This window comes from Lissotriton vulgaris, chromosome 5, assembly GCF_964263255.1.
Source record: "Lissotriton vulgaris chromosome 5, aLisVul1.2, whole genome shotgun sequence".
NCBI lineage: Eukaryota > Metazoa > Chordata > Amphibia > Caudata > Salamandridae > Lissotriton > Lissotriton vulgaris.
In genome coordinates, this window is record NC_141693.1 from 1739443995 (window position 1) to 1739470082 (window position 26088).

General features: G+C 44.3%; 1 protein-coding gene across 3 annotated transcripts in view; it reads left to right on the forward strand.

Moving 5' to 3' along the window:
* The first annotated feature begins 245 nt into the window (after positions 1-245).
* The window catches only part of SPOP (speckle type BTB/POZ protein), a 343001-nt gene continuing 317158 nt past the window's right edge, over positions 246-26088 (forward strand). The window contains exon 1 of one of the 3 annotated variants that reach the window (XM_086923988.1): positions 246-423. The gene's annotated coding sequence lies outside the window, so the exon portion shown is untranslated. Of the gene's footprint in view, positions 573-601; positions 755-26088 lie in introns of those variants that run through there. The other 2 variants (XM_086923990.1, XM_086923989.1) reach the window with 2 other exon arrangements.

Genomic DNA, 26088 nt, shown 5'->3' on the forward strand with positions numbered 1-26088 from the left:
CATTGTGTTTAATATTCTGATTGAAAATACATTTGACAGGTACAATGTCATACGGGAAAATAAGAAATACAAAACAGTAAATTCTCACCATGTAGCTGCTAAAGTTTGAGAAGTATGCTTGGTTCAATGTTCTGATTGCCGACCCTCTGCTCCCATTATTTCTCACTAATATCATTTAGTGTATTTTAGCTACTTGTGTTGGCGCCACTTTGGTTTGATTATTACCCACATGTTCTCAAGTATGAGCATCAATCGACCCGTGTGTCCATCCCCCTCCACACCTCCTGCCTTAGAAACGGCCGCGCATGCTCACACCCTGCGCAACCCTGCGTACTAACGTCACGAGCGCGGCCAGTTCCGGATGTGCGGGCGGCAGTATGAGGAGGAGGGAGCGTGGGGAGCCTGACCGGCGGCGCCTGTGAGGTGAGGGAGGGGGCGAGGCAGCGAACGTAGTTTCTATAAGCATTGGTGAAACCTACTTACCGGTTTCAAGGCCCCTACTGCCATCCAAGGGATCGCAGCACCGAAAAGGAAGCGCACTGATTGCGCATGCGCGGGCTTGCAGCGTAGAGGTAAATAGAAAATGCGTGAGGCGATGTGCGCATGCGCAGAGCTGATAGCTTGACGTTTTTGCGTATGCTTAGACAAGATTGGTGAACCGGAGCACATGCGCATTGAGAATCGGTGCAGGCTCGATGCTACCGGATTGTGCTTCCCCCACCCTGAGCTGGGGAGTCGGACATGCTGCCAGATAGTGAGCTATGGGGTTTGTGTGGGTGCCTTAAGGGAGGGGGATGTGAGAGGTGATTACTACAGGGGAATGGGATAATATTGCTGTTCCGAAGACCGGAAGAACACCCACAGTTCACCCATCATCATACCACAGTACTTACTAATACAGCACCCCCGAATCAACACTTAGGAATTCAAATATATTTTGTCTCTGGTAGCACCACAGCGTACAGAATCAGGAAACCTTCGCTCCAGTCACAACTTCGTGTACAGTACCTCCAAATAATCGCGGTGCAAAGCAAAACAATACAATATGTACATCGCCCAACCACAAGCAACTTCCTGTATAGCAATAGCATCCAGCCCATATAAGGCCCGCATTCAGTTCTACATAGTAGAGCTCTCCAAATCGCAACACATTAAAAACAAAAGCTTCCGTCATGTATTGCCGTTATACTTGGTTTTATCCAATCACTGTCCAACACCATATCAGATCCTTGTGTAACGCATCAGTGCTGCAATATACCCTACCACATCAACTCTCACAATACAATACCCTGTAGTTTTTTTTAAATTTCCCAGTATATAAGAGCGTCACTTCACACCACTGGTCAACACAGTTATAGCGCGTCAAACATAATACCCACACCCTTGTCTGTTCAGCTTGTGTTTCTTTAGCTACCTAGTTACTGCGCTTTTAGGCTTACGCTTACCGATACGTCCAATATAGTGCATAGTTCAAGTCACAGCTCCCTCGCCTAGCAAACAACCTTTCAACTGTAGTCCCCCGTTCCATGGTGCCCGCTCTGATATTCGGGCGCCCAGCAGAACAGAAATCCCTAGCAACTAGTAGAGCTTCTGCCATGTTCATTGCTGCCTTTGACACACTTTTTTTCTATCCCAGGTTAAGTATTTTTATATCGGGTCGTTATTCTTCTGTAGCACCTTAATAACAGTAGACCGTTTGAGCCCACTCCACCAGTCTCCCAACCAGCAGTGCCATGTTGTCAGTCCTTGGGGCCCCGGTGCTATCTTCATACATCAATTTGAGGAACTATTGTACACAGGCTGTCTATCCTGCTACCTAAACGTGACATGGATTATCTTCCTAAATAGCTATTTTCTTTCTTGACTGGAGGTTTCTTATTTGTCCTTATCAATATCGATGGTGGTACCTACCCTTGCGTACGATACATTGAACGTGCATCAATCATTCTTATTTTCGTGGATATACCAGTTCCCTAAGTTATCTGTTATTTTTGTCCTATTTTTCTGCACCCTTTTCAGCCTGAACCCTTGGTGTACTTTAATCCAAGCCCTGCGGATCTAATTCTGGCTATGTTTCTTGATGCCCCCACCTCCTAAAATGCTCTTAGTGTGTCCGCCCTGATGGCTAATTCTTTGGTTACCTTCTTCTTTGCCAGAGCCAACTCACTTGTATTCCTAGCCCGTTGACACAGCAGAGCTTCTAGTCCCTAACCATTTCATGGCAATTTCTCTTCGCTATGATTGGTGCGAGGTGCAAACGTTTGATCTGTATTTTCCTTTTTTTCTGGTTTCTATATTCTGCCCAGCCGGCACTACTGCTGACAAAAGGTCCAGTGCTAACCCAATGGCTCTCCTGTGTCGTGTCACCACTTGCAGCCAATAGGTTGAAATCCTGTCACAGGACCATATAAGGTGCATAAAGGAACCTACACTGCGACAGGGGTCCAGTCGTCCCAGATTAATTTTGTCAGCCTAATTGGGGGTAGGGTAAGTACTATCTATGTAGTAAAATTAATCCGTGTCATTCTTGCATTTCTAGAGACCCTTTTATCAAAACACAAGTAGTCATCCAGTCCCTATCTGTGAGGTGTTAGTCTAATTCATCTCCTCAGGCTGGCCTGGCTGTCATTTCATTCTTAAGTTTGTCTGTTTTTAAGACCGAGTATACAGCCAGGTAACTAAAAGGCCACCAGTGCCCAAGTTAAGGACTGTTTGAAGTCTCAGTTCGAGGATGTGCCTCTGGGAATCCAGTCCAAATCTCTCACGTAATACCTGTAATTTGGCATACTGCAGGATTTGATTAGCTCCCCCCACCAAAAATGACCCCTGTGCCTCTTGGAATGTGATAAACTTGTCTCTGGGGTATAAGTCACTCTGTGAACAACAACCTGCCTCACCCCCCAGCATAATCGACTTGTCTGTGCTTATGCACTTACAGTTGCAGTATCCATGATTTCAAGTCTTTCGAGAATGATGGACTTTGAGAACCCTTGTGGCTATTCTCTTCCAGGCCCGGGATTTCAAACAACCAAGGTGTGACCCCCCTCTTCAAGATGCTGGGCTTGGATGTTAATATAATTTCTGATGCTAGATCTGGAATCTTCTCATAAGTAAACATTTTTGGGAGGTCGTGTGCCAGCTTTATTGCTGTATGGAAAGCCAATCCATTTTATATACTAGACGGAAGCGGAGTACTGTACTGTAGATCACCAGCTTGAACTTGTGTACTATAAGTATATTTCTGGTTTTGTTTAACCTATTGTCCACATTCTGTACTTACTGATGATTAGGTGTTTGGTTTGTGACTGCTACTTGTGGCATGAGGCCATTTAGAGGGCTTGTATGTTTCCACTCTTCAACTTTTGTGTGTGTTAGTGGTTTGCCTGCTCATGCTGCTCTTGTACACTGTATTGAATTTGTACAGCCCAACATTCACACCATTGTGTCGTGAGAGTTGGACTTAATGGTGGGACGGGGATCCGTGATGTTGCAGGGGGTAGTAATAAATAGCATTATTTTATCCAAGGTTGACAGCGTATCTGTTTTTGTAATCTAGAGACTTTCGTTCTACTTCATCTCTCTTTTAGGTGATCATAATTTGTTCAACGTGAGTTTGTATTGAGCAGTCTTCACGTATGGTTAGCCTTACAGGCGTGATGGTTATGTAGGCCTAGGCCAAGGTTAACATTTCATTAATGTAGTACAAATTCTATCTTTTCTCACGGTCCATAACTGTGTAATACACACAATGTGCATATGATCAGAGTTGGCAGCTCTTGGAGTGATCGTTAACATGTTAATCCCGGTCTTCTTACAAAACTGCATTTCTCACATGTAAGGCCAGAAACCTACATTGTGCATGTTGCCTTTGACAGAAATTAGAAATGTCTTCCAAAAACGGAACTCTTTAAGAAGCAAGGCACAAAACATAGGTTCAGGAAATCCTGAATCCCCTCTCCCCCCCCCAACCCCCATTCCCCCTGCTGTTTCTCGGTAAATGCCATAGAATCTTCAATACACTTCCAACTCTTGTAAAACTTGTTCATCACTCACAATAGTTCAAAGATTATCTATTAAATCTACAACTACAATGTACTGTTGTAGCCATTATTATTCTGGCCTATCTACCAATACCCTCTTGTTTATGACCTTTCGCCTTTAGTTTGTATGTATTTTTATTTTGTTTCTGTGACCCTTGTAACGAAACCTACAGTGAGTGTTCCTTGCTTTGGTTCTTTGACACCAGTTTAAGAATATACAATTTATTTTGTTTATTATATTTTATATCTAAACCAGTTGCTATAAATCCCATTCATGACACAACTACGTATGTATTTTTCGTTTGTTTTTGCCATACAGTATGAACGGTGCTTGTTACTGCCTACCTCTGTAAAGTGCTTTGACACCACCCTGCGTCTGGCAATGCTGTTAAAAAGAAAGAATAATAATATGGGTGTACTTACGTCACCAGTTTATTCTTTTATCGCATAGATCTTGACCTATAGAATGCTCAATCTTGTGCAGGATATGCAGGTCTAGACAATTGGGATGTTGTAAATATCTAACTTCGGTTACCCATGTTACTGGCTTGATTGGATCTCAATCCAATTTGGTAGTCATTGTAAAGTACCCCCAGGTCTTAGTGGGCCATTCAAAGTGCTGGCTTGAAGTTGCAACACTTCTGTCTAAAGTTTTAGAGAGCTCCTGAGTTTGTGAAGGACCAGCCTTTTCGCATTGAATTTACACCGAGTGCCCGATGTTTCTGAATGTATAATATAGTTTTCATTTTGATGCTTTTTCTCGATTACAATTGATTACTTTGAATATAATTGATATTTCTAAGGTCTTACCCTCTAACAATTTGCACTACTTCATGATTAACATGCGATTGTTACCCAAACCAACTAGATGTATGTAAATTCATAAATGGCGATCACCCTGACGAAAACTGGACTGCAATCGTTGTCTCCCCTGGAATTTGCAAATGCAATTTCCTCAAATTAGCTAATGATTCACCATGATAGACCAGCACAGTGGCAGTAAGTGAGGCCATCATTTACAAGACATGCTTTATCTGTAGTGTAATTGGCATTCCCACCATTGGTAATACACATTCCTAATTTTAAATCTTCAAATCAACCTCCATTGCTATTTCAGAGGCTCTCTTATATACACATCTCTTGGACATTTGGCCTCTTGCAGTGCTAGACTGTCTGAACCCTTAGTTTTTTTTTTTGTTTTTTTTTAGCAACTACATTTTTTCTACGAGATTTCTGTTTCCATCTAGTACACAGGCAAGAGTCTTTATGGGTATAATCTAGGATTTTGCCTTAGTTAGCCTACATTTGAATATGACTCTTACTGATGTGGCGGGCACTTATTGGACCCGCATTTATACACGCATTTTGCATTCTTGGAGGAGGTTCCAATTCAGTTTACCTGGGCAGACTTTGCATAGGCACAATGCGGTTCCTTTTAGGTAACCTTTTAATGCAATGTCTTCAATAGGCTCCAAACAGGTTTTTGTGGTCTCTTTTCCTCAGTACAAGATTTCGCACGAAAAACCTATGTGGGGCCTTGAATAATGTACCTGTTGATCCGAATGATTAGGTGAATACAGTGACCTCTGATTTTAACTGCTCAACTGTTAGATTACCAATCCTCCAGAGGCAAGTTCTCCTCTGAAAAGGTGGCTTGCAAATTGATTACCTCTGATACTTTGAAGATCTAATTAAGGCAAATATCTACTGCAAAGGATTAGAACTCAAATGACGTTCCACTTGCAATAAGATGATGAAAACATCTAAAGGTCGGCTATTATGCGGTAGCATAAGTAGATTCAAGCTGCTTACTGCACATATTTGACTAACAAAATTGATTCACAAATAACTGTCATATGTCAATCACGTCCAAAGAATGCAGCTTCTTAATTATCAAGGGTTAGAGACAACCATACAAACCATGGTTTCTTGAAGGGCTGGGATGAGAAAGTGACCCCTCTTGCTCTTAACTACAACATTATAGGGATTGGAGTCAGAATTAAGGACAGAGTAATTATTGCAAGAGGCCGATATTATTGAAGCATTTGACCCATCACTTGTATTTTATTTTTCACTGAAACAATAGCTCGGTGGTTTGGCTAACGTCCACCACCTCCAATTACCATACAAAGAGTCTGAGGTAAGAAGTATAACCCACTGACATTATATAATTTGAGGCAATAGCTTCAGGGATAGTGGGTGGAAAAGCCATCTGCCCTCAGTAGGGGGCTGTTTACTTTCCCTATTCCTCTCCCTCCCTGTCCCAGAGGAATGGATGTTTTTCTACCTCTACTTTCTGTGATTGCATGCTTCTTAGCACCATGTCTTCATGGTCCTTTGGTTGGGCGTTGCCTGCTTAATTTCGTCAGTTTAGAGAGCTTTAGTTGGAGCCCAGGCGAAGAACCTTATTTTCTACCTTAGCATTTCTGAATGCTCCAGTGGCATAACTTTACAAACTCATTTTCTTGGAATGCTATGGTGGTTTATAGGTGGGGAAGGAGGTAGAACTGTTTTCCTTGTCCGGGCCATTGGGACCTATCCATAGCATTCTGTAGCCTAGAATTATACATTTTTCCACCTTTCAGTGGGTGTGAAAGATTGCTCTCCTCCTGCAGAAGCACAAACATAGATCAAACGGTAAAGTTGAATATAAATCTATGTTTCTCCCTTTGCAGCAGTGATGCCCAAAGTACTGCTTGGGGGCTGCAGGTGGCCCTCCTGACCTTGACTTGCAGCCTCCCAGCTAAACGAATGCACTGGACTGCTTTATTTTGAGACCGCACTAACATTCAGAAAGATGTTTACTAAATGGGCAATCATTTATAACTGAAGTAAAAGAAAAGAAGCAAATAAGGTGCCCCGCACCACTTAACTGTAAGAACACATTATTTTTTAAAGACATCTTGAAACAAATGTGTATTTTATTAACATACAGACCTGTTTCACCTCCGTACATCAGATTACATCCGTGCATTCAGAATATAAAAAAAAAGTTGTAAAAAATGAATGTAGAAACATTTATGCCTCCTCCCACCCGGACAGCAATGCCAATAGTTAACTAAGAGGCAAGTCAGTTGTCACGTGGAATTTCTGGGTGGCCTGGGTTGGTATTACACATGCATATCATTATAGTTTATTAAATCAAACACAAAAGAAGACTTGTACAGCTCGTGTGTTTCACAGTGCTCTTATGTCGATGAAGTAAAAGGAGGCAAAATGAAACTAGAAAAATTCCTTGAATCACACAATTTAAGTCAAGTGGGGAAGCTGGAATTGATACTAGGTTTTTGGTTTCACATAGTGCAATTCTATTTCATCCCAATGCAATAATCCAGTTACTTTTTTACTCTCGGCTGACTCAAGGCTTGCCCCAAGGTGCAGTGAAGGAATAGCGATTCAGAGACAGAATAGAACTGATTTACTAGAGACTAGGGCCTTAATTTAGAGAACAGTATGGAATGCAACACCCAAAATGGCACAATGACTCACTGTACATAACAACGAAAAATGACCGGTCTTATATGTGTTGCTGTACTAGTGACTGGGAAAACAGGACTCATGCAAACAGTAAAACAGTTACAGCTGGCTGAGATATTCCCATCAGACCACCCTTTGGCGGAGTCTCATCATATGGGATATTTGTTTAATCCATCCAACCAACCGCCCAAGCCATCAAATGATGGTGCGGATATGGATGTGGAGTAGAAACTCAAGCCAGACTGTTACTCAAAGGGTAGTGCTCAAGGTGTGTGGTGCAGTGCTGTGGTGAAGACTTAAAATTAACGACTCAGACAAGAAGAATATTTTAATAGGATATGTCTGAGTGCCAAGGTTAAAATCACGCCTGGTAGTCTAAATATATAACTACACTAAGGCGATGTGCAGGACGGTCGACATGTTTCAGCCAAGTTGGAAATGTTTATCCGGCTTTCGTCAGGACCTAGATGATGAGCTACTGCAACCTAATAAAGTGAAAGTGCATAAATGTAAATGAAATTAAGTGTCAAAATTATATGAGAATACTTATATCTACCAGGAACTTGGAGCCCCAATGTTCACAAGGAAGAAATGCATTCTATCTTATTCCTGTTGAAAAAAGCACAAGAAAAATATATATTCACATGTATAGCCATATATTCACAAGAGACTGTACAGACAACACATCAAACAGAAGTAGATTGTACTCTGTTTGTTCAGGAGTGAACTCACTCATTCACAGAAGAAAAAGATAGCCTAACTGTGAATATTCACCGCGCTTTGCGTGGGAAATGACCTCCCCTCACCCGGCGACCGCTCGGGAATATGAGGCCCCGCTCTAAGTTGCAAAAGGAAAGGGCATGAATTGCAAAATTAAATGCCCCAGGCTTTTAGCTGTAGCATCCTATATTTAACTTTCTAAATGCAGACAAAGCCAACATGAACCATGATGAAGACCCCACAGGACTTGGCCAGGGACAAATACACAAAATTCTGGGATTTCTAAAATTAAATGGTTTATAAAATGTAAGTTAGTCTAAGGACTATTCTAGAAATACCCAGGGTCTAATTCGGAGGCAGCCTTACCTGCCTCCTGGCGTCCGAGAGGAAGTGGAAGTACCGACTAGGACCAGGCTCCTCCCTTATATACCACCACCGATAGGTTAACTGACTTGTGACGCTGCTGATTACCCGCCAAAACGAGTAATTACTAGATGGTTGCCAAAGCGCTTGTCTGGATGCGCATGTGCGTGATCGCTTACAGGTAGAGACTCTTCCTTAAGACCTGCATAGTTGTTAACTGATGGCGGAGGGCATGCGCTAGTCATTCGCGCATTCCAGTGACGGTAGAATCGTCACGCGTCAGGGAACGGTAAACACACTAGTCTCTAGCGCAGCCGCTTTGCTGAATGAGCCTTGCCGAGCACTCAAGTAATACCGCTCGTGTTGAGAAAAAGGATGAATAGCTGGCATGAACTAATGAAATCGCCACGAAGTCGGCGAAGGGGGAATTAAAATTAAAATACGGCGCATGTTTAACTGTAGTTCTAAATAAGACCAAGAAGAATATCATAGTATATTTGGTCACCAGAACACTTGCTGCAGGGGATGTTATGTTATGTTATGTTAAAAAATGTTACATAGCGCGACTAACACCTGAAGGTTTCTTGGCGCTTGTGCTGAGGGAGCAGAGAAAAAGTGAGGGACAAGGCTAATTGTAGGCCTCCGTAAACAAAAAGGTTTTGAGGAGGGATCTGAACCTAGTATAAGGGGAGGACAGCCTTAGGGGGAGGGGAAGGGCGTTCCTGAAAGAAGGAGCTAAAAATGAAAACCTAAGGCCACCGTGTTTCTTCCTCTTAAATCTCGGGACTGATAGCAAAGCCAACTGAGACGAGCGAAGGTTGCGTGAGGGGGCATATGGGTGAAGGAGAGAAGAAATGAAAGAGGGGCCTCCGCCTGCAAGGGATTTGAAAATTATGCAGCCTAATTTAAACTTGCAGCGCGCGGTGACCGGAAGCCAGTGAAGACTTTTTAGAAGAGGGCGAACATGTTGATGTCTGGGTTGGCGGAAGATGAGGCGGGTGGCCTGATTTTGAATCAGCTGGAGTCTCTTGGCTTGGTAGTCAGGGATGCCTACGTAAAGCGCGTTTGCGTAGTCGAGTCTTGAAATGACTAGCGCTAACAGGGCCAGGATGAGGGCCTCGGTGGTGAGGAGGCGGGAGATTTTACGAATCTTCCTGAGCTGAAAGTGGCTGGAAGACACTACCGCGCTGATCTGGGGTTTCATAGAAAGATCGCTACTTATGATAACCCCCAAGCTTTTAGCTGAATTAACTGGGCAAGGGGGACTGCCCAGACTTGCCGGCCAGAAAGAGGGTTGCCAAGGATTAGAGGGCCCCCCGACAAGAACCAGCTCGGTCTTGTCGGGGTTGAGCTTAAGGTGGTTTGAGCTCATCCAGTCACTAATGAAACAGAGGGTAGTTTGAAAAGTGGAGATTGACTCATCCGAGGGGTCGATGGTAAAGACCAGTTGAATGTCATCCGCGTAGTTAAACGCGGTGACATTCAACCTACGGAGAGAGCGGATCAGGGGAGCCAGGTATAAATTAAAAAGGAGTGGGGACAAGGAGGAACCCTGCGGGACACCGCAAGTCAGCCCGACCTGGTCTGCTGAGAATTGGGACAGTCTGACTGCTTGTTGGCGGTTAGACAGGAAAGAGTGGATCCAGTCGATCATAGCTCCAATAGTAAGTGTACGCAAGATTGGCTGATTCTCATAATCAACACCGCAAACAAAACAGCTGATGCCATCCTAATAGAAATCCAGTTGTTAGAGGGACAAATTAAAACTACTCTCACCAGTCCTATTTTCAAAAAACAACTTGACGAGACCAACAACATCAATAAAGACTACAATGACAACCCTGCTTTCAGGGCAGCTCTCCCTGACTTAATTAGCACCGTGGCACTAGGATGTGCTAATTTCAATATTCTCGGAGACCTCAATCTCCATTTTGACTGCCCGACCTCCCCTTCCATCAGTAGCATTCGGGCCGATTTAGAGGCATTGCAACTTACCCAGCTGGTGACATCTTCTACACACATGGGATGGCATATCCTTGATCCTTTTTTTACCAACTTAGAGGGGGCTAGAGCTTTATGCCCCACTCAGATCGCCTGGTCAGACCATATGTTGGTGAAAATGCTATTCCCCACTCATGAGCATCCTTTTAAACCTCAGGATAGAACAGTACTTAGGCGACACTGGAACAAACAGACTGGAGGATCTCTACCATCTGCTGGAAGAGGCTCCGTTGGGCCCCTTAACCGATGTGGAACGCGGATATGATCTCTTCTGCGAGTGGATTACCCACGCCCTTGATTCATTGATCCCCATGGTGCGGTCTAAGTGTCGCACAAAAGAACCCAGCCCCTCTAGCGCTTCTGAAAAAAGCCTGTAGACAGGCTGAGAGGGAGTGGCGGAAATCATTTGACCCTAGAAAAAAGGCATGCTACCTCGCCAAAATCAAAATATACCATAGGGCAGTGTGTAGAACACGAGCAGCCTTTTATGCCCAAAAATTCCAGAACAGCTCTAATCCATGGATACTCATCTTTAAGGTGCTAAAGGACCTGATGGCTAAAAGGGCAACGGCGGCGGAAATCTGTTCGGATTCCCACTGCGAGGACCTGGCCTCCTTCTTTCTCGAGAAAGTTCAAGGCATCTATCGAACTTTTCTGAATGGCACTTACATCTCGGAGCCGGTCAGCTGTAGTCTGGGTGGATGTGAGCCTCTCACTACTCTGCCCTTTCTATCAACTGAGGCCTTTAACACTTTGAGCCTCAAAATCAAATCCGGATCCCTGCAGATCCGATGAAACCGGCTCAGCTCAGGAATATGTCCTCGTTATGCCGTACTCCGGTGCTTTCTTTGATCAACCTGTCTTTATCTTCAGGTGTAGTTCCCATTAGGTGGAAACAGGCCGTAGTCACACCTATCCTGAAGAAGGCTACCCTTGACCCCTCAAACCTGAGAACTACCACCCTGTTTCCCTTCTCCTTTGGGCTGCGAAAGTAACCGAGGCCCTTGTGAACGGAATTCTTTCTGACCATCTCACTAGGGCTAACATCCTCGATCCCACCAGAACGGTTTCCGTGCGGTCACAGCACGGAAAAGGCCCTACTCGCTATGGTGGAACACATGCGTTCTGTGCTTGATGCAGGTCGGACGGCGACACTATTGCTATTAGATCTTAGTGCCGCGTTCAACAAGATCTCGCACAGGATTTTGAGTCAGCGCCTGGAAGAAGTAGGTGTCACGGGTTCCGCCCTATGCTGGTTTCGTTCCTTTCTTGCCGAACGGTCTTTCAAGGTTGCGATCCCGCCCTGCCAGTCGAAAACATATCCGTTGGAACTGGGTGTCCCGTAGGGCTCTTCGTTAAGCCCCACTCTATTCAACCTTTACGTGAGGCCGCTGGCTGCGGTCGTCAAGCAGTGGGGCTTGACGATGGTCTCATACGCAGACGACACGCAGCTGGCGGTCACGTTGAGTGGGGACTCTGACATGGAGGCTCCCAAGTTCCGTGACGGACTACGAGCAGTGGCCAACTGGATGAATTCCAACTGTCTCCAGTTAAACGCCAAAAAGACCGAGGTCATGGTGGTCGGCAAGCAGGCGGATCTATGGGGTGACCTGTGGTGGCCTTCTGAACTCGGTGTGACCCCTTCTCCAGCATCGGAGATAAAAAATCTTGGGGTTTGGCTGGATCCGACCCTTAGTTTCATCTGCCACACTAAGAAGGTGACGGCTACCTGCTATGGCATTATCAGAGATCTAAGACCTATCCTGAAATTTTTCGACGCACCCACCAGGAAGCTAGTGGTCCAAGCGTCAGTGTTGTCCCGGCTGGATTATGCTAGCTCGCTTTTGGTGGGGATTAATCAGTCGGAACTCATCCGGCTGCAGCGAGGTCAAAATGCTGCAGCCAGAGTGGTGATTGGTCTGCCAAGGCAGTGTTCTGTTTCAAACACGCTGCGCTCTCTCCACTGGCTTCCTGTGAACCAGAGGATCAAATTCAAGGTATTATGCCTTGCTTTCAAAATCCTCAAGGGTTCATCTCCCCAAATACTGGAGAATCTGCTGATGCCATATGTACCCTCACGAACCCTTAGATCCCTGGGCCAAAACCTGGCAGCTGCTCCACGCTTCAGGCTGAGCAGAGTTGGGGGTCGCTCTTTTCGGGTGTTAGCGGCGAAGTTGTGGAACTCTCTCCCCCCTCACACCCGGGCCCTCGAAGACCTCTTGCTGTTCAGACGCGCCATCAAGACTATTTTATTTGTTTAGCTTATATTAATTTGCTTCATTGCTGTTCCATTTTTCTGGCCTTTTAACTGAGTTGTGTTTTGTGTACCTTGCAAAGCGCCGGGACGCCCCTTTGCTGGGGCAGCTGAGCGCGGTATAAGTGCAGATAACATAACATAACAACATTCTCTTTTCTAAATTAGAGAAATGCAAGAAGGATTTGGCGCGTTTCTCAATGACAAAAATCTTCCCATACACTAGTGATGATTGGGTGGGCCCCGATTTTAATAACAGGGGTAAACATTATGGCTCCAACTACTCCTCATCAGGGTCAGATCGAGATTCAGATTCTGATAACTCTGGGGTAGGGATGCCACAATTTAAGAGAGGTGGACAACAGCAGAGCTTTAACAGAAGAAGAGGCACACATGGGTTTTATCAGAACCAAGCCCAGTGGTGGCCACCAGGGCCGTGGGGTTTCCAGCCACCGTTTGCACAACATATGCAGGCATTTCCCCCACATCCCCAATTCTTTCAGGACCCGTCTTTTTTAGGACAAGGTCGGGCCGCAACTACGGGAAAAGAAGAGGACAACAGCATGCTCAATGGGAAGCAGAGCAAACTTTCCCCAACACCAGGAGTCGGAGAGCAGCTCAGGCAACACCCACAGCGACAGGAACTTAATAGTGAATCTTAGCTCTCGTGAATTGACAACAGATGAACAGTCAGTATTGAGAAAGGGTTTGGGCTTTGTACTCACAAACAAGGGGGATCCCTTTGAGACTCGTTGTGAATTGGAAAGATTCTGTAGGAAGGTTCGGCTTCACTTTTTCTTTGAGACAAAGGATAATGCTTTGTCTATTGAGGCACAGGATCAGTTGACCAACACAGGGCTACGCCCTAAGTCCACATCGTCCTCTCGGATGCCAGAGAGAGGTACCGACGGACAGGTAAGGCTGCCTCTGAGTTAGACCCTGGGTACTTCTAGAATAGTCCTTAGACTAACTTACATTTTATAAACCATTTAATTTTAGAACACCCAGAATTTTGTGTATTTGTCCCTGGCCAAGTCCTGTGGGGTCTTCATCATGGTTCATGTTGGCTTTGTCTTCATTTAGAAAGTTAGATATAGGATGCTACAGCTAAAAGCCCGGGGCATTTAATTTTGCAATTCATGCCCTTTCTTTTTGCACCTTAGAGCGGGGCCTCATATTCCCGAGCGGTCGCCGGGTGAGGTGAGGTCATTTCCCGCGCAAAGCGCGGTGAGTATTCACAGTTAGGCTATCTTTTTCCTCTGTGAATGAGTGAGTTCACTCCTGAACAAACAGAGGACAATTTACTTCCGTTTGATGTGTTGTCTGTACAGTCTCTTGTGAATATATGGCTATACATGTGAATATATATTTTTCTTGTGCTTTTTTCAACAGGAATAAGATAGAATGCACTTCTTCCTTGTGAACATTGGGGCTCCAAGTTCCTGGTAGATATGAGTATTCTCATATAATTTTGGCACTTAATTTCATTTACATTTATGCACTTTCACTTTATTAGGTTGCAGTAGCTCATTTAGGTCCTGACGAAAGCCGGATAAAAATTTCCAACTTGGCTGAAACATGTCGACCGTCCTGCACATCGCCATAGTGTAGTTATATATTTAGACTACCAGGCATGATTTTAACCTTGGCACTCAGACATATCCTATTAAAATATTCTTCTTGCCTGAGTCGTTAATTTTAAGTCTTCACCACAGCACTGCACCACACACCTTGAGCACTACCCTTTGAGTAACAGTCTTGCTAGAGTTTCTACTCCACATCCATAGCCGCACCATCATTTGATGGCTTGGGCGGTTGGTTGGATGGATTAAACAAATATCCCATATGATGAGACTCCGCCAAAGGGTGGTCTGATGGGAATATCTCAGCCAGCTTTAACTCTTTTACTGTTTGCATGAGTCCTGTTTTCCCAGTCACTAGTACAGCAACACATATAAGACAGGTCATTTTTCGTTGTTATGTATGTCTCATGTAGGGAAATGAAATGACAGGTCGTTAAATATATTCCCTTGACCCTTTTCAAACTTAGTTTTTTGACAATGACTCACTGGCCACAACATGATTTGCTTCCCCAATAACAACCTAAACCCCGGTCTGCCCCTTCCACTCCACCCTCGCCGCATCCCACTCCCACCATGCTGAGGCCAATGTGGCCCTCGGACACACTACAGACCATACTTTGTAGCCCCTGGTAAAATGTTTGTGACTCCCCATGCTTTGCAGACTGAGCACCCGATGGACTGCAGCAGGAAAGCAAGCTGGTCTCCTCCTAGCCCGTAAAGGGCCTTGACCTAAAAGTAATCAGTTGTCCTTACTCTTCAGTCAAACACTGGGAGACACTGGGTTTGAAAAGCAATAATCACCATGGTCATGCCATCAGTCTGGAGTTAAAAAAAGGCTGTAAGTGCTTATTTGTGGAACGCCTCATTCTATAGTTTCCTTACTGAAGAAACTAAGGGCCTGATTTAGATCTTGGCAGATGGATTACTTCGTCACACCAGTATATAATGGGATCTATATTTCGGCGGATGGGATAAATGTCACCTTTTTGACTGATTAACCGACCGCCAAGATCTAAATCAGGCCACAAGCCTTACAGTTTGGATTCTCAGGGGTCCAGTCTATGATTCTTTATACATCTCGTCTTTCAGCAAAATTGCAGACTCTTTACCTCGTCATTTATAGAAATTACTAACATTTTATGTTTTTTGGTTAAAGAGCTTTTGTGTTAAATAGAACCCATTGCTTGTGTACCCTTCTGTAAAACAGTTTTTGAAGCTGGAGAGAATGAATGAAAACAGACATTTACAATATTTATAGTACCTTGATCAAAGCTGAAGTCAGTTGTGCTTTAACAAAACTGATGTCTGACTCCCTCACTATTCCTTGAAAGGTCTCACTGCTTTAAGCGTTGACTCTGGGACAGGCTACCAGTTCCTTATTGTGCATGTTTATGTGCACTAACTTTGTGAAAAGGGCACTATAATGCCCCTCCTGAAAAAGGCAACATTTGATCCTATTGACCTGCAAAAGTACGGACCAATGGTTTCCTCCCGACATTCGTACAATGATGGAGCAGTATCTGGCAAGGTGGCTCTGTAATCTTCTGAAATCATGAGGCAGCTTTGTATTGTCCCTAAAATGGTTTTTCATCCCAGATGGAGTACTCGGTTGGTTCTGCCTGATGCACTTAATGATCTGAAAAGCACAAGAGATTTGACCCTTCCCACTGGCCTCTCCTTTTGGACTTATCTGCTACCTTCATCAGATTGACATTTCCATCTTGATAGACCGTATTGGCGCAGTTGGACTTCCTGGACAGGTTATAAAAGCTGAAGTCCTTTCTCAGTGAGCAGACCCAGAATTTGGTTTTGCCACCCTTTAAGCCCAGGTATCTTCCAGTCCACTGTGGTGTGCACACATGGTATTAAACAGGATGGAGCTCTCGTCTATCCTGTTTAATACCTGTATGCATCCATTGGGTGAGATAATCGTATTCTTTGGCATCGATACCATCTTACAATTCAGAGCTTCGGCTTAGATTTGATACTCTGACCTTCACTAAAACTGGTTGCCTTAGTGTTTTACTGCTGTTCATGGGTGAATGACTGGTAACTTCCTAAAAATAAATGGGCCCAAGGCTGTGATTCTGCTGATGGGCGATCACTCATTGGAGATCCTCTGACCTCATCCAATGGGCATTTCCCTACTCCTTCAAACTACAAAACATCTTGGAACCTGATTAGACCAGGATATCTACTTTGAGATGCAGATTTAACAAGCCCGATCTAGCTGTATCTCAGAAAGGGTCTACTTTTTATTTATCAAGATAAACACCCATTAGTAATTAGCTCCTTGAATCTGCCTTGCCTAGATTACACTAATAGTCTGTACCGAGGTTTGCGAGGTGATCAATTGAGAAAACTATAGAGATTTCAGGACATGCAGTGAGAGTTATCTACGGCTTCTAAAAATGTGACCATGTTACAGCATCCCCTAGGGTGTCCCATTGTCTTCGGCTCTCACAATGAGTTCAGTTCAAAGGTCTTTGGTTTGTACCTGTTCAAAATTCCTGTCTGCATCATTATTTTTTCTACATCCCATACCTATGCAGTCAGGTTCTCCTTCCTCGAGGCAAGAGACCTCTAGAGTACTGGGACATCTCCTCTGAAAAAATTTCCCTTATCACCTTTAATGTCTTAAACCCTTTCTTTTGTGCTAAATGTTGCCTGTTTTTGGTTGTCTGACAGAAACATACATGTCTTAACCACGGGTGCCTCTGCAACGCAGTCCTAACAACGAATGCCCCTTTGCCACGCATTTTTATTGCAAAGGCATGTTTGCTAAAGGGATATGCGTGGTAAATTACCACTACCCCGACCACCCCACCACCCTAAGCCCTAAAATCCTATACCCCTATCCCCCCGCCCTAAGCCCTAAAATCCTATCCCCCTGCCCTGAGCCATAAAACCGACCCTCCCTTAAAATGACTCCCTCCCACCACTCTGAAGTCTAAAACCCTGCCTCTACCAAAAACTACCCTGACCCCCAGCTCCCCTGCACTGAGCCCTAAAGCGTACCCTGCGCTGCCCTTAAAACTACCCCTTCCCCCGCCCTAAGGCCTAAAACCCTGCCCCCTTTAAAAAAACGACCCCAGCCCTAAACACCCCACCACCCCCGTCCTCTGCTCTGAAACCGTGCACTCTTTAAAAATGACTCCCTGGACCCTAAACCCCCCCCCCCCCCCCCCCGCACCACCCCCCAGCACTGAACCCTAAAACCGACCCCACCCCTAAAAACTACCCTGCCCCTTCCAAAAACTGCCCTAAGCCCTAAAAGCGACTCTCCCTGCCCCTAGAAACTACCCCCCTACCAACCCAGCCTCACTTACCTGTCTGCATCCCCGTAGCTTTCTGTTCTGTCGTTTACTCTTCCTGCCCATCTGTACACAAGACCGCTATCTGCCTTACATGTTAAGGGAGATTCGTGGTTCAGACAAGCATTGCTGCACGTGCAGGGAAACAGCACGTGTGACTCAGCTTGCTTTGTAAAAACGCTTTCCCACTGTTCTTATTCTGTGGCTCTGTTCTATGATGTCGGTGTATTTTGTGCAGGATACCTCTAGGGGACAGAAGTGCTTTATAAATAGAGTAGTGCTTTATAAATAAAATAAGGAATGGTCATTCTTCAGGCCCCTTCCTTAAAGTAGACCAGCGTTTTCAATACCAATAGATCTGGTGTGAAGCACTAGAAGTAAACAGCATGGGAATCGATATGTATTTGTGTGGAAGCAAAGAGCTGTAGAATAATATTGGTGTAGCTTAAAAGGTCAGATGACAATTGCACTGTCAAACCAGGCCTAACCATCCACGTAGGTTAATGACTGGCCTACTCCCATCTGTGCTGCAGCCAGAGAAGAACACCATAAATGATCTAGTCATCTAAGACACTTTAATAGCATTGCAGTGTTGTGGGTGCTCCTGAAAGTTCAGTCTTGGGCGTCTGGATAAATAAAATGACCACAGGTGTGTGGAGGACAAGACTCTTTTTGAGGAGGCTCGACCTCTGCTCAGTCAGCATTTGCACTCCTGGCTCCAAACATGTGGGTGTAGACAAAGCCCCTCTTATTGTGATTCTCACACAATTGTCTGACAACAGTTGTGCTGTCAAGCCAGAGCATTACTAGCTATCTACAAATCACACTTTGCATCAATCGGAATGTTCTTTAGGTTTGTGCTCCTTTATTGTAGGTCTCTGCTCTCTGCATCATCCATTGGTCTGTGCTTTTCAGCTCGCAAAAAAATCTTTTTATGAAGCAAGCTCAGGATAAAGTTCATACATTCACAACAACGCAAGCACATCAATATTACAGAAAAAACTCATTGATAACTTCTCGTGTCTATAAGCGCAGGGCAGAGTACACTGTGCCCACCCCTAACTTAAACATTTTATCTATTCTACCATTATGATTTCTTATGTTATGTACATACCTATAATAATATTCCTACCCACCTACTCAAGTTTTGTTGTAGTTTTACCTTTAGTCTTGATTGGTGAATGATTTTAATTGTTCATTGCCCCAACCTGTCCTTACACACTTGCAGCATGTAGCAAAATAGTTTTTCCTTGTTATGGTGTATAAAGGATAGAACTAATATTTAAATACATTTTTAGTACTTGACTATTGCATAGTTACAACTGTGTTGCTTTCAAAGATGTAAGCCATGTGAATGAAGACCAATAATAGTCCATTGTGCTGGTCTGCAGGCTCCAGATTCATTGCCTACTATCTATATATATTTTTGGCATTCTCTGGTAGAATTGTGTGTGCTAGTCTCACATTTGTGTTGGCTGCACATGATATCTGTGCACAGCTCAAATGTATAAGTCAACATTGATGCTAAGAATATTTGCAGGTGGACCATTTTTAATGGCGCATCGGTTTAAGGAGATTGTGTAGCGTCAGTGATTTTAATGAATGATGTATTCGAGAACGGATTTGGGCAGATCTATTAAAAAAATCCTGTTTTTCTGAACCAGTTTACTTTACACAGGGTGTTTTCTCAGAATTTGACCATTTAAGCTCATTCATTCCTGGTTGGATGTTGCCATATTCCTTGCAGCTGAAAGCAGCAGTATCGCCCTTTCTTTTCTGTTGGCAGTTCCTTTTGTCAAGCACGTTTTGAAAAACCTGGAGCACCATTACTATTCCTATCAGAGACTCTAGGTTAGAATCGTTGGGCGGGGATTGTATATGTGGGACACTGGCCTTCGCAGTGGAACGAAATGCCGCAGCAGTGGGGTTTTGAGTTTTTAAATTTATTTTTTATTGACATTTTCAAACAGTCAAGTTACTTTACAATACAACAGGTCAGCATTTTTTCAAACAATACAGGAGCTCAAAGAAGCACAGTCTAAATAGCACACAATGCTTTGTAGCAGCATACACTCCACTCCGTCAGCTCTCCACCAGCAGGATATATATATGTCATACATCTAGATATTCGCATTGGTCAACAAGGTGCAACAGTAGAATAACAGTACATTACATATTACCACATAGAGGGCTTAAGTCATATCCGGCAATCACTTTCGAGTTCACATTACCCAGAAAAACAGACAGGGGAACAGACCACCGAGGTGGTTGGAGGTAAAATCCCATCATGTCGATGTCACAGTCTGAGTATCGCCCACATTCATTTCTCCATTAAATGTTTGCTGATGCTGAGCCCAGGTCAGGAATTGTTCACATATGTTACGAGGTCTAGAAGTGGGCGGCATAAGCTCCCAAAATGTACTCAATTGTGTGTGCCCATATGTGATATCCCCGATCCATCCCTTAATGGAGGTCACCCGTCTCCTACCCCAGTGGATTGCAACCTGTCGCTTCGTGAACAATAGGAGGAGTGCATGTAACTTACACAGCTTGGGCGGTGTATCTTTAACATAGCCCAAAAGGCCAAGAATAGGTGATGGAACTAATGACACGCCGAGGATGTGATTTATGGAGTCGAAAAGTAGGAACCAAAATTCAGCAATTTTGGGGCAGTCTCACGCTACATTCAGAAACGTGGCAGGGGTATAACTGCAGCGCCAGCACCTGTCGTCTTCTCTAATACCCATACGATGGAGACTTATGGGTGTTCTATAAAATCTATGCAGATATTTAAAATTAATCAACCTCATCCTGTAATTAGGAGAGAGTTCCCCACAGCAAAAGTCCCATTGGGCTTCAGTCAATGGGCTTTGAGTTTAGTGGTGGTTTTGAACACAGAAAGACTTCAGTACTATGAAGATTTCTGGAAATATTGAGTAATTCATGAAAAGCATTGCTAGTGGTCTGCTTCTTCCCAAACAAATAAGTTCAAAGCAACTGATTAGGTCCAGTGTGCATCCCAATGAAGCTTGCTAGACTTCGTACAACGACGAGTAAAAATCAAATACATTTGTATTTCATTTGCTAGAAAGCAGAGCCTGGGGATTAGGTGAATTTGTTTAACCCTGGCTGTAAAGGTACTGGAGACTTTATAGTCTTGTTCTCACAGTATGTGTTGCAAATCCCCAGGGCTACAAACGGAAACCACTGATTAACCCTAGCCTTTGTTAATTACTAGGCAAGAAGGCTAAGCCTGTAACCTATGAACATATCATTCTATTTTGGAGTCAAGTTGATTTCCTAAATGTTCATGATCTAATATGTGTGTTGCTTTGTATTGTGGTTGTATTTTGAAATGTTTTGTGTCTTCTTTGGAATTCTGATGTGTACTGTTTTTGTGTGCTCGAAGCAGCAGGTGTTTCCTAATAAACAATTGCATGAGCTATAGTCCCCTCACTAGTACCATAAGGAGCTTTGCATAGAAGGCTGTATTGTATTGTAATTACCTTTCCTACCAATGATAAACAGAAGTGAGACACCTTGTTTATTAACAGGTTCTAGCCTGCTCCTTTTAATATTTCCTTCTTGACTCATGAGCCCACTTTAGGTTTTAATTGAATGCAATTTTCACTTTTTCATGCTGGTTTGTTCAGACACATGACTGCTGTCCTGGAATCTTGTATGGTTTGAGTGTCTTCAGCAAATCAATGGCACTTTAACACAAGCCTTTCCGTGATCTAGATTAGTGACCTTAGATAAACAGGGAGCAACATTAGGGATATAATAGAATTCTTGAAACGCTTCATAAGATGTGATCCCAGATGTCAAGTTAAGTTGCAGTCTGCAGTTATGGGCTCATTGATAAACTAATGCTTGTTTTGCCAATCTGTACTTGAGGAAAGCTGCAGGTTTGAATGTTTGAATGTTGAAATTCACTGGCTTAAATTTGTATTCTTGTAGCTAGATGTAACAGGTACTATCATTGAATTGGTGGGTTTCAGTTTTGAAGTTCATTTGGCTAAGTGGATATAATTGCTATGAGTTACTTGCAGTGTTTTGGGAGCATTTTTAAATATAGTTATATATATTTTTATGAATAGGCAGCTGGCAGGCATCTGGAAAGTGCTGCCTTATTTGGGCATCCTCTAATCATCCAGAATAGAGTGAACAGTTTCCCAGGATGCTGGGACACCGTTGACTGGAAGCTTGGTTATAATCAACGTGAGTTATAATTTTCGATGTTTATGCCGTTGACTTCAGGTAGACTCAGTACAAATGTTTATTTTCAGTTAATGCTTTTATAAAAATGATAATTTCAGTGCACCTTACATTCCGGCTTCCATCATCTAGAATCTGAGATAAAACGTGATGGTGACTGCTACATGAACAGCCCAATTCCCGTAATCTGCTTTTCCCTCTAGACTCATTTAAAAATGGTTCTGTGATGTCTGTTCTGATGTTACAGCAAACAAGCATTCTACTGCAGGCACAGGCAGGCTGTGCCAGACAAATCAGTAATCCCCAGTGAGATTGAAAAAGTGCTGTGGCGACTCTGAGATATCATGGTATACCAGCTCTAAGCAAATATTTGTGTGGATTACAAAAATGTACTGTTTGTTCTTTAACACTGTACCATTCTAGGCATTCTGTATGTCAGCTGTTCTTCTTGAAGGCGGACAGTTTTTAGAGTATTTAAATGTGTGTTTAAGTCTTCTAATCTATTAATGATATCTGAAGGAGCTCTGTATTTGTCTCATCTTCCTCTAAAATGCACAAGGCCCAATTATCATGGCTCTTGAGCCTTTCAGGGCTAAATACATTCTAGATAGAAAAATGATCAAATTGGCTCATTTAGCTTCTGCCAGTAAACTATCTGAAAAAATGCTGGAATGTACATCCACTAAATTTCATTGTTGGCTAGCAGGCAGGATTGCTAGTGTAGCACACTATCTTTTGGATGTATCTTGGCACCATCGGTGCACCCATACATAATTAATTGCAGCAGCATGAATGTATTGATGGTACTTAGGTGGACTATCACTGTAGAAGGGCATCATGGTGCAGGATGTATGGGCCTGATGAAATGTAGGGCAATGAAAGTCTGGCCACCATTAAAGTAATGGGGTGACCCGAAAAGGTACTAGACCTGGGTTGTTTACGATACAGAAAAAATGATCCAAGACCTCTATATTTTCATTAATACCTGAATTATGCCACCCAAATGATGAAGCTGATCACCAGGCTTGGTGAATGATGGGAATCCACACACACAAACTCTTATGTCACCTTGCCATATCACAATTTTGATTCTTGCTAAGAATTTTCTTCTTTTGTTCTCTTATCATTTAGACGCTGGTATATACTTTGTATTTACGTGCTAAAACGCACACCTGCCTTACTCCTCTTTCTACCTTGTTGTGCCCTGATATTTACCCCGCCATCCCGATCCTTAGTTGTGCTTTTGTGTCGGTATGCAGGTAGGCCAAAAAGTGTACAAGGGGCTCTTCTAGGCCATAATCTAAAAGAATAGACCACAGTTTGGACCTGTTTACTAGGTCGAATGCGGACGATAAGTCCATAAACGCTAAATAGATTGGTGACGACCGAGCGATGGTATATTTGCCATTTACTAAATTTAAGTTCAGGCACTGCTCTGTCGTCCCAACCCCGCTTCTAAAGCCCATTTGACAGGGGTCTAAAACCCCCGTTTCATCTACCCAGTCATTTATTCTATTATATAGCACTCGCCCCAAAATTTTAAGAGTATTATCTAGGAGTGAAATAGGACTATAATTTACTGGATCTGTTCTCTCCCCTTTCTTATATATGGGCACTATTACGCTTGTAGACCATTTATCTGGCATTGGCACTAATGGTAGACTGTTAAAAACATTTTTTAAAATAGGTCCCCAGAGATCAGGTTTCCATTTGATAATGTCTATTGGGAGGCCGTCTGGCCCAGGGGCTTTGTTACCAAGGCTTTGTTTGATAGCCGCGATCACCTCACCTACACTGATCTCTAGAGGGCATAATTGGCCTGGTATGTAGTTACTACTAACATTTGGGGCTGTTGCATACACTTTGGAAATATGATCTTCCCACTGGTTGCTCGGGATGGTACAGCTTATTACTGACATTTGAGTTCCCATGTTACGCATATTTTTTTACTGCAGACCAGAAAATCGTTCCTTTCTTCCCTGCTGCTGAATCGGATAGCTCCTCCCAGCGCTCTGACAAAATAGTTGCAAACACAACAGGTGATGGACCGAATGTGGATCAATGTCACACACTCACCCCAGTCCAAAGATCTGGGCCCAAATCCATCGTTATTTTGCACTCCACACCACCCTGGGTTAGACAATGGCGATATGCAAATCAGCTCTGACCCTGTGCCCCATGGGAACAGTCCAGTCCGAACTACAAAAGCCATGTCCTTCCCAGAACGGAATCAAGCATCCGAGGACCGGACCGGCTTCGAGGTAACACCTCTCATCAGCCCGGCTAGCTTGACTCCAGTGGTGTGGAGTGCCTGGGACCCACCTCTGGGCATCCCCAGCGCACTTAGGGCGGAATATGCAAACACAACAGGTGATGGACCGAATGTGGATCAATGTCACACACTCACCCCAGTCCAAAGATCTGGGCCCAAATCCATCGTTATTTTGCACTCCACACCACCCTGGGTTAGACAATGGCGATATGCAAATCAGCTCTGACCCTGTGCCCCATGGGAACAGTCCAGTCCGAACTACAAAAGCCATGTCCTTCCCAGACCCAGGCACTCCACACCACTGGAGTCAAGCTAGCCGGGCTGATGAGAGGTGTTACCTCGAAACCGGTCCGGTCCTCGGATGCTTGATTCCGTTCTGGGAAGGACATGGCTTTTGTAGTTCGGACTGGACTGTTCCCATGGGGCACAGGGTCAGAGCTGATTTGCATATCGCCATTGTCTAACCCAGGATGGTGTGGAGTGCAAAAAAACGATGGATTTGGGCCCAGATCTTTGGACTGGGTTGAGTGTGTGACATTGATCCACATTCGGTCCATCACCTGTTGTGTTTGCATATTCCGCCCTAAGTGCGCTGGGGATGCCCAGACGTGGGTCCCAGGCACTCCACACCACTGGAGTCAAGCTAGCCGGGCTGATGAGAGGTGTTACCTCGAAACCGGTCCGGTCCTCGGATGCTTGATTCCGTTCTGGGAAGGACATGGCTTTTATAAAAAACGTAATCAAGGAATGATCAGTCCAAGCCAAGGGTAATACATCCCCGACTGTGAGAAGATTGATCTCAGAAAAGATCAAATCCAGTCGGTGACCTCCTATGTGAGTAGCTTGTAAAATGCGCTGGGAGAGGCCAAGAGCCTCACATGAATGGATTAAGTTGAGAAAGCCTGTATTGAGGGTACCATTCAGCCAGAGAATAAAATCCCCCAGAATCACCAAATGCGTATGACTGACAGCCAGCGTTGAAAATAATTCCAGCAATGCCTGCTGCTGGGCCAGCGTAAAGACTCACGGAAGTCTATAGCAGATAATACCAGTCACAGCGGGCCTCTGCGAAATTTTCATAGAGAACCAAATACCTCACAGCCATTACACTCTTCCAAATTAATAACATTCAAACTAATAGTATCTCTAAAAATCATACCCACCCCGCCCCCTTTCCCACTCATCAAGGCTTATGACACATTTTGAACCCTGATGGGCAGGCAAACCCGGCATCAACATCACAGCCGGGTGCCATCCAGGTTTCGGTCATATGTAGGAAGTCTAAATCGTGGGTCTCCAACAACAATTGAATGTCAACACAGTGTTTACAAAGAGACTTCACGTTCAGGAGTCCCCGCAACTAAGGAATCACCCTTCAGAATGTCTGCTAATGGGGAGGCCGTATGAGATAATAGGAGATTCCCTATGCCACGACCCCTCTCACCAATAGTGATAAGTTCCTTGCTGGAGTACCTTCGTGGTTCACCCTCAGCACCCGGTACACGTCCTGGCCGAATAGGGGCAACATCTCCGGCGCTGGGCGTGTCCTTAGCGCGGACGGGCGCAGACGGGCTTGCCTTTGGCGCGCCTTAGGCTTGCCGCCGGCGCGCCCGCTGCGCGATCGCTCCAGCGTCGGCTTTTGTGCCCCCGTGAGTGCCAGAAACTAGACCGCCACTCTGCTAATCAACCTACTTCCAAGATGGTGGGTCCGCTCGCACGGACGGACCCCCCACTCGAGGAAGAAGCAGAGTGAAGACGCGGCTGTTCCGGACCCCTTCTGCCCTAGGGTAAGAACCAGCAGTGCACAAGATGTTTAGAGCGTGAGTGGGGAAATGTCACAACCCGA